Genomic DNA, 17606 nt, shown 5'->3' on the forward strand with positions numbered 1-17606 from the left:
TCAAGATTCATCAGAATTGTATGTGTAGTTTTGGAGAAGAAAGCAAATACATATTTTGGGGGAAAGCCCCTTAAAGCCAGATTTTTCGAATGTCATGAATAAACTTTGGTGCATCATGGGTGATGAAAGTTGTCGTGAAGCATCAAACCCCATTTTATTTTATTTTAATGCCATCACGGGTTATGAAGGTTATGATCAAATTTCATTGAAATCGTATGTGCAGTTTCTGAGAAGAAGTTTCAAGTATTTGTGGACGGATGGACGGACAGACGACACACCATCACATAAGCTCTCTGGAACGACTTTACAGGTGAGCCAAAAACCATCACTGAGAATATTATTACAAACAAACTACAGTTGGAAACTGTCGGTGCTCAGTGACGATCCTGAAGTTCTCTGTTTCACCTCCTGATGAACCCCACCTACATGTGGAGATAGCAGGCTACAACAGCAACTTCCACATATGTGTATACACACACACACACACACACACACACACACACACACACACACACACACACACACACACACACACACACACACACACACACACACACACACACACTGCTTTTTATCAGTATAGATAACAGCTGCGTTTCACGGGTGGAAAAAAATTTGGCTCGGTAATTTATAAAACACGTTATTCTGCAAAAGACTCGGAAATTGGGTGTTATTGCACCAACCACTCCCTCAGGGTGACGGAGCACGAACCAATCGCTCAGGGTGACGGAGCACGAACCACTCCTCAGGGTGACGGAGCACGAACTACTCACTCAGGGTGACGGAGCACGAACCACTCGCTCTGAATGAAGTGGCGCGGTACCGCTGTTAACAATGGGCGCTCGGCAAATGGCTTAAGCATTCTTGCAAGCACTCCGATTAATTGGTTGATATGAAATGGTTGGTCAGGCTGTCGCTGCACACAATAAAGGATCCCTTTAACTTCAAAGCCCATCTTCACCATGTATGCAGCAGTTAATGAAATCAAATGATTTCGTTCAAAAAATGACTATCCACAAAAGAGTTGCTGCTGTAGGCAGAACAACTCTGGAAATATCGCAAAGTTTAATCACCTGTAAAATAAACATTGCAGAAAATCTGCCATTTTGCCTGCTCGTCTGTGCACATGTCACATGGTACATCGGTTTGAGGTCCACGCAAATATTTTTTGTTTTTTAAGAACGTCACATTTTTTTTTTCACCAGATTTGCTTTGATTCCCTGCAGAGCACCTCATGTAACCTCCGAAAATATAGACACAGATCTGGCAGACGCTAGGGATAGGCAGTCCCTCTGGGACATTCCTAAATTTTTGTTTACTCAATATAATTCTCCAAACAGGAGAAAAAGATATGTTTAATGCTTTGGAAATGTTACATTGTCTTGTGTATGCATAGAGGAGGGAACATAGCCTTGCTTGATTAAAGTAAATAGGTATATCGGCTTAGTTATAAGTAGGGCAATTTTTTGCAACTTTTGGAACTTTTTTTCTCAGCATTCCCATGTTGCGAAATGCAAAGATTTCGCCTTCTTTTTGCCTGAGGATGCAATGGGAGGGAGTTGTAAGCGCAACTTTTTTTTTTACAACTTTTCCTCATTAGCGCAACTTTGCAATTTTCCATTATAAGCGCAACTTCCAGTGTTAATCACACTTGAGTGGCTAACTTTGCTAAATGCTCGGCCATGTGGCGTCATGCATGCGTGGAGTCGTGATAAAAACACCATTTTGATCGAGTATCACCTATGCATTGAATTAACTGACTTCCTGTTATGTGTTGCTGTGATGCTCCTGTTTGCTATCAAGTTGTTATATCTTACCTCCTTTTACTTAAATATCAAGTTTGATCTCTATTATAAGGACGTCAGCTTTACTTGCCAATTATTCCCAAGTCAGCTGCTTCTTCTATTGCAAAAGTACGAGTGGATGCAGCAGAATTTCCAACTAAATTTGTCGTAACTTCTGGGAACAGTTTGTTCTGCAAGCTATGTTCTACAGCCGTGTGCCACGAAAGATGGTCCAGTGTTCTGAAACATTGTGACAGGACAAAACACACGAGAGCCAAGGATGCTGAAAAAAAATGAATCTTGACAGATATTGCTGCTTGCTGAGAAAGTGAGCAAGGGACAAGAATTTGTTGATCGAGTAGTTATGAGCTTTCTCTCAGCAGATATACCACTCTACAAACTCAATAATCTGGAGGTGTCGTCACTATTTCAATTCCTAGCCTACAATGCACTTTCAGAGTCCTGTTGCCGATTGCGAGTGGCATCAATGGCAGAGAAAGAAACATTGTGGGTCCAGAACTTGCTCAAGGGGAAGAACATATTAATGGTCATCGATGAAGCAGAGGTGGCAGGTGCAAAGTACATTAACACTCTTGTGGTCAATGTTGAATCACCAGAAAAGACTTCCCTGCTGCGCTGCAAGCATCATCCAGCCTCAGTCAACTCCCAGACAGTAATACATGCAGTAGATGATGCCATCAAAATGCAACATTCTGATCGGTTGAATCTTTTTCTACTCTTGAGCGATGTCGCGTGCTACATGACAGCTGCTGGACACCTCCTCAAGCAAATGTACCCACTACTATTCCATGCCACATGTCCTGCGCATCTACTTCATAACTGCACCAAAAAGGTTCGAGCCCACTCCTCTGACGTCGATAATCTGATCGCCAGGGTCAAAAGTGCTGTCGTCAGGAACAAAGACCGTGAGTAGGAGTTTGCCGCAGTTGGATACCCACCTCAATCCATCGTAACCCGCTGTGTAAGCTGGTTAAATGCAGCTTTCTGCTATGCTGACAATTTGCCAGAAGTGAAGAGAATCGTTGGGGAATTTCAAGGTGATGATTTGCTTATTACCAGAGTGAAGGAAGCTATAGCATCAGAACACCTGGTGAAGGACTTGCTCAGTATTGATTGTGACTACAAGTGCCTGATTGAGCTAGTCACGAAATGCAAAAGTTCTCCATATACAATCTGTGATGCGTTCAACGATCTGAAACTGCTCAGATTTGGCAGTGATCCATGTTAAATAGCGTCTTATTTGGAGAGGTGTTTGGAATAGAACAAAGACATAAAGCAGATCATGGATCTGGCACGCGATGACATTCCACCAAGTTTGTATGCAAAGTTGCAAAAGTGTCAAGTTACTTCTGGAGAATATTTTAAAGGTTTTAGGGTAATTTCAATATGGCTGCCAAACCATGTGACCAATGACATCACAGGTGGGGAACTTTGTGACCCTCATGGATAGGTGGTCAAAGCTGCAAAGTTTTTCCTCGATCTGTTCAACTGTTTCGGTGAAGGCGATTTTTAAAGATTTTTTTTTAATATGGCCGCAGAACCATGTGACTGATGACATCATAATTGTTGTTTTTTTTTCTGTTGACGAATTTATCCTCAGATGACCTTGAAAATTTTTCATACTGATCAGATGTAGTTGAATTTTTCATACTGAGCATTGAACGCTCTTCTTCGATGTTAAAAAAAAAAAACAACTAGCGAAGGGACGTAACTTCCCACCCGAAAACATTGTAGTGGGGAGGCTTAGCCCAAATATTCAAAAGAATTGTGCATTTTGTGATACAAGCACCAAATTTGGCACAAATGTACATTAATATATTGTGAACATTTTCAGATATTGGGCCACTTGAAATTCTCTCTTTATGTCCGCCATATTGGATTTCAAAATGGCCGCCACTTGAAATCTACATTTGCTATTATCTCTGGACGTAATGCAGCTATTAACTTGATTCTGGTATCTAAATGTATGTTTTTGGGGGCAAGGAATCCAATGGTACCATTTTTAAAATGAAAGGCCCAGTCAACAGGATCACAGGACACAAAACAAGAGCGAGCAATGTCGGCAGTTGTCTTCGCTGAACTCGTCCTCTAGATTGAAGAAACTAGACAAGATGAGGAGATGGCACCAGTATTCAGATTGGCTGACCTTGTCCAGCTCTATCAGTCCAGAATGGAACAGCTAGGAGTCCAGCTCGACACAAGAGTCCACTCCACACGACTGAAACAGAGACTGTTGGCTCAGTTTCCTGACATGCGGGCACACACCAAGGGGAAAGACATCCTGATGGCATTTGAAGAAGATGTCGGTGCTGCTCTTGCCAAAGCCTGCGAGCTGGACAGTGATAGTGATGCAGTCCATCTTGCCCATGCTGCACAGATTGTTGAATTGCAACACACTGGAACCAACACTGGAGACGGCAAACAGCAGACACACGTCATCATGATCAGACGCCAAGTGTACAGGCCTCATTTCTGAAAGTTGTTCGCTCTCTCGTTGGTGTCATAGAGGAGATGGGCAACCCATTCGAGGAGGAGAGTCAGGATGTAGTCAAACTGGACACAAAGGAGTTCGCAGATCCTGCTGCTGTGGAGACCATGATGAATGCCAAGAGGATTGGCCAAGAGCAGTTCGAGGCTTTCACCAGAGAGTGTCTGTTGGACAGAACAAAGGCAGTGGACGCACCCATTCCTCGTAACAAGCTGAAGGTGTTCAGCACTTCCACTCCAAGAAGCCAGAGCATAGGTCAGCAACAGCTTGCCTCCATCAAGAATGACCGTGAACTCTTCGCACGCCTGTACATTGGCTGCCAGATGAGGGATGGAAACCTTGAGGAGTTCTTTCGTCACGAGAATCAGGCATGTCCTCCTGCATTGTCTGATGGTGGAAGCCTCTGCACTGGTACCAAGAGTGATCTCCTCACATGCTTGGAAGAAGTCTCCGACGCAAAGACAGAGACTCCTGTCATGACCTGTATTGTGCTTGATGGAGCAGCCATCTTCCAGATGCTGAAGCCGGCTGCATCAAAGACCTTTGAAGAGTATGCACAACAGATCTTCATCCCATATATGTCCACAAAGCTGCAAACAGTGTCACGCCTGGATCTGGTCTGGGATACTTACCTTGCTGATTCACTGAAAGGTAGTACACGTGAAAAGCGGGGACAAGGTGTGCGGAGACGTGTGGTGGCTGCCGCAGCCATACCAGGAAACTGGCAGAACTTCCTATGAGTGGACAGCAACAAGACCGAGCTGTTCAGGTTCCTCTCAGCAGCTCTCATGGAATGGTTTGACCAGGAGGACAAGCAACTCATCATTACTGATGGAGAGGCAGTGCTCAGCAAGCCACTACTGCCAGATCAGACCTCACTCGCCCCATGTAACCATGAAGAAGCTGACAGTCGGATGTTGCTGCATGCATCTCACGCAGTCCAGCATGGACACCATGCAATACTCATCTGGACTGTAGACACCGATGTTGTGGTGCTGGCAGTGTCCCTGGCACAGGAGTTGCAACCAGAAGACAAACTGTGGCTGGCATTCGGAACAGGCCAGAGTTTCCGATACCTTGCAGCACACGAAATAGCAGCTGGATTGGGATGAGAGAAGGCTCGTGCACTGCCAATGTTCCACGCTCTAACTGGATGTGACACTGTGTCTAGTTTTCATAGACATGGCAAGAAGACTGCGTGGGCAGTCTGGACGGTACTGCCAGAACTCACTGAGGTGCTGCTGCTGCTGTCCTCTGCACCTCGTGACATACCAGACGATGCAATGCGCATCATCGAGAGGTTCGTGATCCTGTTGTATGATCGAACTAGCAAATGCACAGACATTGACAAGGCCAGGAGGAAACTCTTCGCAAGGAAGAACAATGTGCAGCTCATCCCTCCAACGAAGGCAGCTCTGGAGGAACATGTCAAGATGGCAGTGTATCAAGGTGGACATGTGTGGGGTCAGATACTGCTGCCAGCACCAGAGCTCCCTCCACCAACCAACTGGGGTGGGTCAAGGACTGGAGAAGGACAGTGCACACCTTACTGGACCAAGCTAACTGAGGCAGCTCACAGCTGCATTGAGCTGGTTTCTTGCAAGTGCAAGAAAGGGTGTGTGAGGCGCTGCAAGTGCAAAAAGGCTGCCCTTCAGTGCACAGCCCTCTGTGTGTGTGAAGGGGACTGCACATGATGATGAGTCAACAACATACATGTACTTGTGGCAATGCTGAACTTGTTAACATGACTGTTTATGTACACGTATCTTCAGTACCGGTATATACCTAGCCTCAGATACCAGTACACCGAGCCTCAAATACTAGACCATGTAGCATGTCAGTATTATACCTCAGACATTTACAGAGCTAAGACATTCTTTTCAAAGTATTGTGTTGAATCCAATATTTGCTGAGATAATTTCCAAATAAAATTATATAACAGACTGTGATAGATAATATTAAGTTGAAAATGGTACCATTGGATTCCTTGCCCCCAAAAACATACATTTAGAATATGGCGGACATAAAGAGAGAATTTCAAGTGGCCCAATATCTGAAAATGTTCACAACATATTAATGTACATTTGTGCCAAATTTGGTGCTTGTATCACAAAATTCACAACAGGTTTGCTATGCTGCTACACTATTGAGAAATATATTTCTGTTTATTACAATCACAGCAATGAACAATGTCATATCATTGCTGAATTCATGTAAATGTTGCATCATTGCCTACTTGCTAGCTTTGAGAATTTAATAAATAAATGACTAACTGAAAATTGGTCGTTGCAGTAGCCTCTAGGCATGGATTTTAAGTTACTTTTAGCACAACTTTTTAGTGCAACTTTTGGTAAAAATAAATGAAACTTTTCACGTTTTTTAGCACAACAAAAAATGGCCCTAGTTATAAGACTCGTTATTTCTTTAAATTATCAGATTTCACAACAGATTTCAACACTTATTGAGTCCGGACAATATCCATTCCTAAAAATCGAAATTATATATCAATGATATACTTTAATTAGTCCGTGAGAGTAGATCGAGGAAAATCGTATCATATAATGCATGAAACTTTTCCATGTAGCAGTTTCGGAGATACAGAGGTTCAACGTTTCTCATTTTTTCCAACATAGCTACCACAGCATATGACTAATGACATCATAATTATCATAAGAACATTGTACATGATTAGTCGCACTGATGGTGAAATTTCGTGTCAATCCGACACGCAGTTGCAGAGAAAACGGGAATAACAAAATGCAGACATACATGTACGCAAATGTAGCTTACGGGACCGATCGCTTAACTCTGCGTTTTGCTTCGCGAGTGCTGGCTTATGATAGATCTGGATCTTCACCAAAATCGAATAAATTAATCCTTGTCACACACCCAACCTGTCCATCAAATTTCGTCCAAAACTCTCCATAATTTTTTGAGATATCCTGCATACACACACACACACACACACACACACACACACACACACACACACACACACACACACACACACACACACACACACACACACACACACACACACACACACACGAAAACATGACCTCAGCTTGTAGAGCGCTCGCCAAGAGGCTTAAGCACTCAAGCAAACATTCCAACGAAACGCTTGATTAGGAAAGGCTGGCTTGGCAAGTGATAGCAAGCTGATTGGTAATGAATGGAACACACTGCAGTACTTCTTTCATTATTTCTTATCCATTTTGGCAACTCCATTGCATAGTTGAAGTTGTTGTTGTGAATATAAGGCTTATATTAATTTTGGTATTATGTAAGGGCTGTGTATGCACTTCTAGCATCATGATGGTGAAGTTCAATCAAATTAAATATCTTACTGTTCTTTAAGAAATAAACATTTTCTCACTCCCTCCATTAAACAAAGGCTGGCTGATGTGTTTTCTACTTTTCAATGATCAGTGTATGCATAAACATCAATTCTTTCAAACTTAAAGAAGTGTTACACTTTTATTTTCATTGTCTTTTTGGGGAGCACCCAAAATTTGACTTTGGGCACTCCCAAAAAAATTTCAGATTACAAAAAACGGTTAAAGATCAAGAATCAAGATTACACCCAAAAAACAGAAGCTAATGTGGAGTCATAAAAAAAGACTTTAAAAATTGTACACGCCACTTCCTTGTTTGATGATAAGCATTTAAAAGGATAGAACATGGACAAACAATGCTGGGAAGGTAATGGCAATCCACGCAGTATAACCCTTGCCAACAAAACTGCTTTGGCAGCACCAATGCTCTGAAAAGAGAATGATCAGGTCCTACATAAAAAATATATAAATACATGTATGCATAGCTTATGCATCTACGGAGATGTCTTCGCTCTGTCGATAAAAAAAAGCGAACGTCGTGCAATACGGTAGCTAAAACGAGGGGAAAAGTTCAACAACAACGACTTCATTAATCCTGTGACCTCTTCAGCTTGACAACACGTCACAATCTCTGCGGGAATGTCTCCAAGCACAGAGATGAACACCGGGCGTTTCCTTCCCCATACACCCGAAACACCTCCGACACCCACTGCGACTCGATTCTATTGGTCGCAAAGGCTGTGTTGCTTAGGGACGCTAAGAAACTGGTGGTTGTGAGTGTTTGAGTCAAGTTTACATAAGATCTGTTCTTCGCTCACGCAGCAGTGTTTGAGAGAGAGAGAGAGAGAGAGAGAGAGAGAGAGAGAGAGAGAGAGAGAGAGAGAGAGAGAGAGAGAGAGAGAGAGAGAGAGAGAGAGAGAGAGAGAGAGAGAGAGAGAGAGAGAGAGAGACAGACAGACAGACAGACAGACAGACAGAGAGAGACACGGAGACTTTTGTATCTTATTATTATAAAAATAGAAAAGAAAGCCCCCATATGGGAGTTACATTTTCATTTCAGAGAAAGAAAGAAAACCAAGAAACAATTTCTGAAGAAAGGAAAGGATGAATCGGGTGGATTATATACAAAACATTTCACAAAAGGATAAACGTTCCTCTCGGTCTTTGCAAATAACTTCCTTTATACACCATTTTGATTCGAACTGTGGTAATCTTCCAGTTACTGAAAAAAAGCAAAATCCAATTTAACACGACTTATTACAAGATTTTGGAACAAAAACAAAGCATCTTCATCATTTACTCCAACACCATCAAGTTTTCTTTTCCTTGACTTATACACTGCCATCTTTGCCTGAGCAAGCAGGAAATTGGCTAACACAGCATTGGAATTTTTGTGTGGAATATCCAGTCCATAGATGAACACACAAGTGTTAAAAATCAAACCAAACCTCACAAAACAATTCCGCACTAAAATAAATAAAGGTGCCAACCATTGGCATTCAACATAGATGTGAAAAAGGTTTTCAGATTTCTTACAAAAAGGACATTCATCTACAAGCAGATTTGAAAAACGGTGTAACAAGTGATTGGAAGGAAGGATCCAGTGTACTGGTCTCCATTGGAGGTCACCATGTCGTGGCGGCACAGGAGGGTGATAAAAAAAAACTTTCCAGTTAGGAAAATAAGGGGGAGAACAAGGTAAGAGGTGTCTCCATCGAACCTTCTGCTGTGTTATTTGCCATTGAGAAAGAAATTTTACACAACCCAAATAAAGGTCTTTTTGTTTGGGAAGGCCATTGAAGCCTATACTAAAAGGGGGACAAGGAAGAGGGCTGGCAAGAGAAAAAGCACATACGAGTTCAGGAAAGGTAGAGAGAGAAGGTATTCGATGTGCATTATGTTCATTGCTTTGGTGGTCTTGCTCCCAAGCAGGTGCGAGCTGTGTGCATGTCCAAAGCACACTACCTAATATGTGTGCCACGATTCGAGAGGATCGCACACTGACCAGGCTTGCCAATGCATCAGCTCCGATCCAGCTGCCGTTTGGGCTGAGAAGATCTGCGACAGATTTAACGCCCTTGTCGGTAAAGCGTTGAATAAAACACCCATCAGCAGGCATATCATGGAAAAGGGAGTTGTAGAACAAAGGTTCTTCTGGAAACATCTGTTTCGTGTAAGAATGTGTAGCTCTTGTTATTGTCAGAGCTTGCCACGCATTTAGTATGCTCTGATAGAAACCAGAGAGGGGGGATGTGTCGATTTTGGAAAGGTCCATCAGGAAAAGAGAGTGGTCATAGCCTAGCCTCCCAGCCTGTTGCAAAAGGTGACGAGCGATGTTGACCGATGGTGGAGAAGGTCACATGTATAGCATGCGAAAAGCAACCGAGAGTTGAAAGGCCATTAGCCGGCTCTTTATGTCGACCAGGCCTTGTCCTCCATCGGTCAGTGGTAAACTGAGGACCCCAGGTCGCAGCCAGTGTTTTCCGTCCCAGAAAAAGGACATGAAGCACTTCTGGAGCTGTTAAAGCAACACCGCTGGAGGATGCAGCACGAAGAACCTGTGCCATAAGGTAGAGGCCAGCAGTGTGTTTATGACCAAGACCCTTCCACGATATGACAGTTGTGTGATCAGACCTTTCCATTTTTGCAGTTTACCCTCAACAAACTCAAGCAGACCAGCCCAATTTTTTGCTACTGTGATATTATTACCGAAGAACACTCCAAGGTATTTCACACCATCATTGGCCCATGGCAGTGGAGCAGGAAGTCTTGGTGCTAAGTAGCACAACGGACCGAGCCAAAGGACGCTTGTTTTGTTCCAATTTACTTTGGCTGAAGAAGCCTTTTCAAATAAGGACAAACAATAACGAACGATGTTAATGTCATTGATATCTTGTACGAATACACACACGTCATTGGCATATGCCAGTACCTTGATGGGCCGTTCAAGCTGGGACAAACTAACCCCTGTTAGTCTACAGCGCAAAGAAACCAGTAGGGGTTCGATGGAGAGAGCATAAAGCAACCCAGAAAGAGGGCAACCTTGTCTAATTCCCTTGTTAATAAACAAAGGTGCAACAAGTTCATTGTTTATCTTAAGCACACTATAAATATTATTGTATAGTATTTTAATATAAGAGATGAAGGTTGAACCACGTACAAACCACTGAAGTACTTCGAAAAGGTACCGATGGTCAACAAGGTCAAAGGCTTTCTCCTGATCAAGGAGAAGAAGTCCTAAAACTTTAGGGTTTTCCTTGCACAGTTCAATGATGTCTCTCACAAGGGAGATGTTGTCATAAATGGAACGTTTTGAGACACAGTAACATTGGTCTTCTTTCAACAACGAGGATAAATAAGGAGTAAGTCGCGATGCCAGGGCTTTTGAAAATATCTTAAAGTCCGTACATAACAGGGAGATAGGACGCCAATTTTCAATTCTCAGCATGTCTCCCTTTTTTGGGATGAGGGTAAGAAGAACTCGTCGGCAACTCCGAGGTAGCTCTCCAAGCTGGCAGCTTGCGTTCAAGGTGTTAATGAGTTCTGGACCCAATAAGTGCCAAAACTTCTTGTAAAATTTGGTTGTAAGTCCATCCAATCCAGGTGCTTTCCCAATGGCAAGGCCGTGCAGGGCAGTGCCAAGTTCATCCAAGGTGATGGGTCTTTCCAGTTGGGAACGCCCATCTTCACACAACACTGGCAGGCCTACGGAGATCGAGGCGACACTGACAGGATTTATTTGTTCCATTGAATATATTTTTGAAAAGTATTCCTTCACGAAAAGTTTGATTTCTGATTGTGTAAAAGTAATGGATGAATCTGCTAATCGCAGCTGAGAAAGCTGTTTACTGGGAAGACGTTTCTCTAAGGAAAAGAAGTACTTGGTTGGTACGTCTGCCTCATTCAGGTGTCGCACCCTCATCCGAACTAAGGCACCGCGTGCATTCCTCTCGGTTATTTCCTTTAATAAGGACTGTTTCTCAGTTAAGGTTTTTTGTATGTTACTATTATTTTGTCTGATGACTCGTTGGAGTTGTAAAATCTCTCGCTGTAATATTTTCTTTACTTCATGGTCAGCACTAGTTGAGAAAAACTGATACTGTTGACAGAAATCATTAATTTGGGTTTTTACTAAATCCCACCATATCAGCGGGTTAACGGAACAGCTTGACTTCTGTTCTTGGAGAGCCGTCCAGAAGGATTCAAAGGCCTGAATGAAGTGAGGTTTTCCAATGAGAGCTTCCTGGACATGGTTTAGAGAGTTCAATAAAGACTCGAGCTAGGGAATGGTCAGAGAAACCAGAAGACACGATATCGGATTTATAAACTCCATGTAATAAATGAGAATTTACATAGATGCGATCAAGCCTCGCAAGTGAGATGTGGTTGTTTAAGCAACGACACCATGTACAAGACTGATCAGAAGGGTGCTGCACGCGCCAAATATAATGGAGATTATATTTCGCAATGATGTTTGCAAAACGTTTTGTGGTACATGGTTGGGGTTCCGGCCTGTTCCGATCAAATGAAGCATTAACAGTACAGTTAAAATCGCCACCAATAATTAGACAAGTCTGCAAATCCAGTGTTTGCAGGAATTTTCTCAGTTCAGCAAAAAAAGGAGATCCGCTCGTCATTTTTGCTTGGAGAGTACACATTGAGAATTGTGAACTTGACCTGATTGATAGAGAAGGTCACGGAGGCAAGGTGTCCATCAATAATACTTGTAAATTTAAGGCAGGACGGATGGAAATATTTCCCTAAGACAAACACGATGCCTGCCTTCGACGTGGAGTTGTTACTGAAGGAACATTCCTTGTCCATAAATAGTCGCCACTGAGCCTGAACAGATCGGACAGCATGGGTCTCTTGTAACAAAGCTATGTCAAGACCGTTGAACTCTACCAGCTGTTTAATTTGGATCTTGCAGAGTGGACTACCACCACCATTAACATTTATTGTTCCAATCTTGAAACTGGCCATGAGGAAAATAATAGTTTCTAAGAATAAGATCAGAAGTGGGATAATTGATTAGAATCCCTTTTCGCCTTGGCAATCAGTTTTTTTAAGCGGAGACGGTGTGTCTGGTGGAAACCGAATAAGCCAGGCTTACGTACGATAGCCTGAGCACACTCAAGGAAGGACGGTAGATCTGGAAAGTATTCTGTTAGGTTTATATTGCGTTTCCTGTATGTATTTTGTAAGAAGAGTCATATTTGTTCGGGGGGGGGGGGGGAGGGTAGGACCATGACTGGTCGGCTTCTCCACCATTTCCACCTGACTGTTCCTGTTTGGTTCCTCCAGGTCAGATTCGTCAGAGTCGGTTTTAGTTTCCTAGTCACACAAGCTTGTACCGTCCTGCATATCGATACTGTCGTCAGTATTGAACACGGATCCGTACTGGTTACCACGTCCATGTGCTCTTCCATTGTGGGAACATCTCCTGGTGAAGTAACGGAAATAATCGGGGGAGTTGATGAAACGGAAACACCATCAGCGGATGGAGCCATATTGCTTCTCTCGACCGTAACGGTGTTATCGACCTCCAACGGCGTGGAGGTATACAGTACCTTGGGGGTCTCTCGTAAAACATCCATTTTAACGTTTCCTGCGTTTCCAGCTTCACCACGTGATGAGATGGGAGCAGTAACAGGGTTAACATTTGTTTCACTATTTCCCGCTGACAAGGATTCAGGGTTAACATTTACCAAAGTGACAGCAGGATCATCACTCGTGGTCTGTGTATCACCGTCAATGGACTTACCAATATGAGAGTTTTTAACGAGTGAAACAGTTTCATTTACTGCGATAACAGGTAAAGCGGTCTCTGTAAGGGAGACGTCGATGTCCTCACCGGTCAGAAGGGTAAACTTGTTGGTCGTAGGTACCGGGGTCCGGGTCCATTCCGGGTCATGCCGGGTCCATTCCGGGTCCATGCCGGGTCCATTCCGGGTAGGCCTTGTAGAGTGACGTCATTTACAACTGCGGGAACATTACCGACAGATTCCTCGTTTGTAAATGCTCCTTTCTTCTGGGTTAAACGACCATCAGGTAAAGTCTTTCGCTTCCTTGATGGAACGATGGTGAAACCATCCCAAACATTCGTTTTTCTGTTTTGACTATCGGACTGAGAGGACTGGGAGTCATTACCGGACACGGGATTCGCTTCCCTCACAGTCGAGGAAGAGGAAGAGGAAGAGGAAGAAGAAGAAAAAGAAGAAGAAAAAGAAGAAGAAAAAGAAGAAGAAAAAGAAGAAGAAGAAGAAGAAGAAGAAGAAGAATAAGGAAGAAGAAGATGAAGAAGAAGAATAAGAAGAAGAAGAAGAAGAAGAAGAAGTATTCTTGTTGACGAGGTTTGTTTCATCGTTTGACGAAGTCGCCTTTGGGCAAGATCGTTTCAAGCGTCCAAAATTACCACATTCGAAACATTTTAAGGTGTCGGTGGTGACGTGGACTTGGTAATCATGATTATCAATTTTGAGTTTTAAAACGATGTTCAAGGTTCTTTCAGCGTTAGAGGGAGGAAGCACCACATAAGCTTGTCTCCTAAAACACATCACGTGCGTCGTCCGATCGTCCTGGCTACGAAAAGGTAACATGGTGATCTGAGAAACCACAGAACCATAACGAGATAGTTCGGAGATCAGCGTCTGATTCTTCAGGAAAGGAGGAGCGTTCGAGATAATGACCTTCACGGCCGGTGTGTCCAGAGGGGAGACGATCACGAAATGTCCATCTGTTGATAGTCCAGTCAATACGATTTCGTGAACCAGTTCTCTCTCAGACACGAAGATTACCACACGTTTATTCATTCGTGAGGCTGCACGAACTTTGTCAGTACCGACTATGTTTCCTGTAGCGATAATGAGATCCTCGACGCTGACGTCGTCGGGCGGGACGCAGACGACGCCATGTTTTCGTGTTAATGCTTCAAATGCCGCATAACGGGAATACGAAGTCATGTTTAGGAGGGGGGCGGAGGAGGGGTGATTGCTCTCGTGCAGTAATTAAATACGAGCCGAGACAGATTTCCAAAGGAAATAAACACAGCTACAGTGAGGAGAAAAAAAACGATCAGTTGAAGGCCCTGGATGGGCTGCCAACTAAAATCTATCCACAAGAAGCTGTGGGCTCTTTCTCTCTCTATCTCGGGGAAAAGGTATATGAGGAGAAAACAGGGGGATGGGGAGGAGAAGAGATGAACCAAAGGGCAAACCGTGAAATAACAAGGACAGATGGGCGGGGTGGGGTGGGGTGATGACGACGCGAGGGAAGGCCGAAGCGCAAGGTCTAACGAAGAGGGGAGGGTGGGAGCACAAATAACGATGCGTAGAAGGAAAACAAAGGAAGGGAGGTGAAAAACGATGCGAAAGGGGATAGAAAGGCAAAAAACAGGGCAGATCACAGCTCACCAAGACCACACAACCGCCATGACACTCAGAGAGAGAGACAGAGAGAGAGACAGAGACAGAGAGAGAGAGACAGAGAGAGAGAGAGACAGAGACAGAGAGAGAGACAGAGAGAGACAGAGAGAGAGACAGAGACAGAGAGACAGAGACAGAGACAGAGACAGAGACAGAGACAGAGAGAGAGACAGAGAGAGAGAGAGAGAGAGAGAGAGAGAGAGAGAGAGAGAGAGAGAGAGAGAGAGAGAGAGAGAGAGAGAGAGAGAGAGAGAATACTTTGACTCCTTTTATTATAAAAATACAAAAAAACAAAGGAGATAAAACAAAACCAGGTTTCAAAGAGAAATCAACAAAGTCAAAGAAACACCAAAAAAAAGCAATTAAAAACAAAGAAAATTCCAAGGGCACAAGGAAAGAAAACACGACACATAAATTTCTAATACATTTTCATTTACATTGCACATCTTACCAACACACCAAGTTTCAACAAAGGTATTAATATTTTCATTATTTCTGTAATAATTAAATTCTAGTTTCAAACGAGTTGAAACCAGGGATTGGAAATGCAAAATTACATTACATTGCTCAAATGGTTTGACTTTCACTTTGGCTTTCCTCGACAGGTTGATCGCTAATTTTGCCTCTGATAGGACATAGTTCAAAAACACTAACAAGTTTTCATTACCTGAATTAAACCCGAGGCCAAAAATAAAAAAAAACCGGAGTGAAAAGGGGACATTTACCCGATGAAATATATTGTTCAATAAAAGAAAAAGGGGGCACAATCGTACACAATCAATATATCCATGGAACAAATCTTCAGTAATGTGCAAAAAGGACAAAGCACTGATACAGCAACATCAATTCGGTTGACAAAGGTGTTTGTTGGCAGTGATCAGTGAGCAAGTCTCCATTGCAAGTCACCTGACCTTTTTGTTATTGGTGTGCAATTCATCGATTCCCATGCAGGTTTAGAAGGGGTGGCATACGGCAAAAGCGTTTTCCATCTCAGTACTCCTACTGCAGAGGTATTTATATTAATAACAGAAAGACAGAAACGATAAATAGATTTACTGTCAAGATTAGTAAATAAACAAGAAGCAATACTGACTGGAGATGGAGTAAACCTAGTGAATTGGACAAGTAAGCTCGGAAGTGAAGGCTTATGGGGTATCCATTGGACCTCAGTACTCCACTATAACCCAAGTTTAAAGGATGTATGGATGACATCTACAAGTACTTTACCTACAGCTCTTAACGACCTGGTGCCAGTGATTTCAGCAATTTCTTTAACAGACTTCCAGCAAAAATTGGATGTGTCGCGAAGATGCCAAACATTTTTGATACCAGCTGAAACGAAGTTTTGCAAAAAACAACGGCTTTTGGGAACATTGGGAAAGAGTGGGTTGAGGAATAGAGGTTCTCCCACAAACATTTTGATATCATAAAAATCCCTCTGGCGGGTCACCATTACTGCTTGCCAAGCATTCAACAGACTCTGGTAAAACAGAGGAAGGTGAGACGTGTCAATTTTTTTGATTCAATTAGGAACAACTCAAGGCCGTAGCCGAGCAATCCAGCTTGTCTCAATATTCGTTGTGCTGCGGGGCGCCAGGGCAGTTTTTTCACATTGATCGCTCATTGTATCGACTTCAGCTGAAAGGCCATCAGACGAGACTTTATGTCAATGAGCCCTTGGCCACCATCAGACAAGGGGCGACAGAGTAAATCTGACTGCAACCAATGATAACCATTCCAAGAAAAATGTACCAGTATCTGTTGAATCTCTTTAAGCAAGATATCTGGTGGCTGTAAACAGATGAATTTGTGCCACAAGACAGAGGTAACTAAAGTATAAATAATTAGTATACGACCTCTGAAAGACATTTGCAGAAGGAACTTTTTCCATTTGTTAAGACGTTTGGTTACATGATCTACCACTCCTTCCCAGTTAATAAGGGAGTACTGCTGAGGGCCAAGATAAACACCTAAGTATTTCACCCCCTCTCTCATCCACCTTAGATCTTTCAGAAGAGACTAAGGTGGCACTAAGGGAAGCCCACCGGATGTACATTGAGCTGAGGACACCCACAGAGCTTGACTATTTTGCCAATTACACTGCAAATGTGAAGCAAGATGAAACTTATGTAAAGATCCAAGAAGAGTGGTTAGGTCCTGATCATTTTTAATTACTATACAGACATCAACAGCATATGCAGACACGACGACAGGGTGTTCTTCTGGAGATGTTACAAAGCCAGAAAGAGGGTTCCTAAGATTAATTAGTAATGGCTCAAGAGAAAGGCTAAACAGTAAACCTGACAATGGACAGCCTTGCCGAACACCCCTCTGAACCTGAATGGGAGAACAGAGACCATCGTTTACCTTACACAAACTAGATATACTGTTGTATAACAACTTAACAAAACTGATGAATCTATCACCCAGACGAAACTTTTGCAACACATGAAACATAAATGTGATCAATACTATCAAAAGCCTTTTTGACGTCAAGGAAAATCAAACCAACCCCCTCTTCCTCTTTAAGACCACAATCAATCAAATCTCTAAC

The sequence above is a fragment of the Eptatretus burgeri genome, chromosome 5 (assembly GCF_056783735.1).
Source record: "Eptatretus burgeri isolate ZD-2024b chromosome 5, Ebu_testis_v1, whole genome shotgun sequence".
NCBI classification, from domain to species: Eukaryota; Metazoa; Chordata; class Myxini; order Myxiniformes; family Myxinidae; genus Eptatretus; species Eptatretus burgeri.